The sequence below is a fragment of the Chiloscyllium plagiosum genome, chromosome 15, assembly GCF_004010195.1.
Source record: "Chiloscyllium plagiosum isolate BGI_BamShark_2017 chromosome 15, ASM401019v2, whole genome shotgun sequence".
Taxonomy (NCBI): domain Eukaryota; kingdom Metazoa; phylum Chordata; class Chondrichthyes; order Orectolobiformes; family Hemiscylliidae; genus Chiloscyllium; species Chiloscyllium plagiosum.
The window spans coordinates 58,393,494-58,396,395 of NC_057724.1; the positions used below are offsets into that span (position 1 = coordinate 58,393,494).

General features: G+C 44.1%; 1 long non-coding RNA gene across 1 annotated transcript in view; it reads right to left on the bottom strand.

The window, feature by feature from the left end:
- Nucleotides 1-152: 152 nt before the first annotated feature.
- LOC122557357 overlaps nucleotides 153-2,902 on the bottom strand; it is a 10,290-nt gene continuing 7,540 nt past the window's right edge. The window contains exon 3 of the long non-coding RNA XR_006313811.1: nucleotides 153-345. This is a non-coding gene — a long non-coding RNA (uncharacterized LOC122557357). The remainder of the gene's footprint in view (nucleotides 346-2,902) is intronic.

Here is a 2,902-nt window from a genome sequence, read left to right on the forward strand (position 1 = left end):
CTCCTTCCACCTATCGCATTTCCAACGACCCTCCCCCAAGTCCCTCCTCCCTACCTTTTATCTTAGCCTGCTTAGCACACTCTCCTCATTCCTGAAGAAGGGCTCATGCCTGAAACGTCGATTCTCCTGCTCCTTGGATGCTGCCTGCCCTGCTGCACTTTTCCAGCAACACATTTTCATGTCTGATCTCCAGCATCTGCAGTCCTCACTTTCTCCTAGTCACCGATGCCCACACCCAAAATAATAGGAGTATGTGAAGAGTTCTACTGACTATCATTTGGAAGAGCGTCAGAGGGATCTTGATGCACTGCAACATTGAAGAATCAGGTAAACAGGATTTTCTTCCTGAAATGACAAAATGTGGCCTGATAGTAATGTTATTAAGCTTTACCTCTGGGTGTCTTTTCAGTAACATGTGAAGGAAGGTCTTCACTCTATCATAAAGTTGATTGAACTCCTGGAAAAGCTGTGAAGAATCTTCACAAGATGTCATCCAATTTCCTTCAGATAAAAGTTTATATTCCTAGGGAGGTAAGGTAATTCTAAAGTGCACTGTAATCATCATAGAATGTCTTTGACCTGAGCTGGAATGCCTGCAAACCACGATATAAGACCTAGTAGGACACAAACTTTCCAAATCAATAAAGATTTGTCCTGATTCTGTAAGACATAAATAGGAAATTTGGCATTGTACGTAATTGTTTCTTTAAAACAACCTTCAACTGAATAAGTGTGGCCTCCAATAAACTCAATATTAACTTTGATGGCCAAAGCCGAATCATGTCTCTGGCATTGTGCTTTGTATCCAGCCTGTCTCATACACTGGACTGCCTGTTTGAAATCAAATCTTATACTGACTGCAATAAACCAGGGAGAATGCCAACAAGAATTTGAACAAGCTCATTCCTCAATGTAGCATCATCACATGAATTGACCTTTCTGAGACAGCTGCCTGCTGGTACTTATGTTAGACCAGGTGCATCCAATAGCAAGGTTGTCAAGACTACAATAAACATTGAAGGATTTCAAGACTGACTGAAAGTCTGTTTAGATTTCATCAACAACTTGTCTGAAAGAGATCACTTCGTAGTGAAGTCTTCTGCATATTAGAACATAGAACAGTACAGTACAGGCTCTTCGGCCGTCGATGTTGTGCTGACCTTTTATCCTGCTCGAAGATCAAACTAATCTACATACCCTTCATTTTACTATCATCCATGTGCGTAGCTAAGAGTCACTTAAATGCCCCTAATGTATCTGACTCTGCTACCACTGCTGGCAGTGCATTCCATACACCCACCACTCTCTGTGTAAAGAACCTACCTCTGACATCTCCCCTAAACCTTCCTCCAATCACATTAAAATTATGCCCTCTCATGAAAGCCATATCTGCCCTGGGAAAAAGTGGCTAATCATTCTATACCTCTCAACATTTTGTACAGCTCTATCAAGCCACCTCTCATCCTTCTTCACTCCAATGAGAAAAGCCCCTGCTCCCTCAACGTAAGACATGCCCTCCAATCCAGGCAGCATCCTGCTAAATATCCTCTGCATCCTCTCTAAGGCTTCCATATCTTTCCTAGAATGAAGCGACCAGAGCTGAACACAATATTCCAAGTGTGGTCTAACCAGGGTTTCAATGAGCTGCAGTATAACCTCATGGCTTTTAACCTCAGTCCTCCTGCTAATGAAAGCCAAAACACCATACACCTTCTAAACAACCCTATCAACTTGGGTGGCAACTTTGAGGGATCTATGGACGTGGACCCCAAGATTTCTCTATTCCTCCACACTTTCAAGAATCTTGCCTTTAACTCTGTAATCTTGTCTTCAAATTCAACCTTCCAAAATGAATCACTTTCCATTTTTCCAGATTGAACTCCATCTGCCACTTCTCAGCCCAACTCTGCACACTGTCAATGTCCCATTGCAATCTACAACAACCTGCCACAATTCCACCAAGTTACGTGTTATCGGCAAACTTACTAACGTACCCTTCCACTTCCTCATCCAAGTCATTTATAAAAATTACAAAGAGCATAGATCCCAACCAGATCCCTGAGGAACACCACTGGTCACTGAGCTCTAGGCTGAATACTTTCCACCTGCTACCACCCTCTGTCTTCGATGGGCCAAACAATTCGGTATCCAGGCAGGCAAATTTCCCTGTATTCCATGACTCCTTACTTTCTGAATGAGCCTACTATGGAGAACCTTATCAAATGCCTTGCTAAAATCTATATACACCATATCCACTGCTCTACCTTCGTCAATGTGTTTTATCACATTCTCAAAGAATTCAATAAGGCTTTTGAGGCATGACCTGCGCCTCACAAAGCCATGCTAACTATCTCTAATCAAACTATGATTTTCCAAATAATCATAACTCCTGTCTATCAGAATCCTCTCCAATAATTTGCCCACCAGTGTAAGGAGAAAGTGAGGTCTGCAGATGCTGGATCACAAAGTTGAAACTTTATTGCTGGAACAGCACAGCAGGTCAGGCAGCATCCAGGGAACAGGAGATTCGACGTTTCGGGCACAGGCCCTTCTTCAGGAATGAGCAGAGAGTGTTCAGCAGGAGAAGATAAAAGGTAGGGAGGAGGGACTTGGAGGAGGGGCGTTGGAAATGTGATAGGTGGAAAGAGGTCAAGGTGAAGGTGATAGGTCGGAGTAGGATGGAGGCGGAGAGGTCAAGAAGAAGACTGCAGGTCAGGAAGGCGACGTGGTCGACGGTGCCCTCCACCGCATCTCCTCCACTTCCAACTCCCCTCCTCCAAGTCCCTCCTCCCTACCTTTTATCTTCTCCTGCTGAACACTCTCTGCTCATTCCTGAAGAAGGGCATGTGCCCGAAACGTCGAATCTTCTGTTCCCTAGATGCTGCCTGACCTGCTGTGCTGT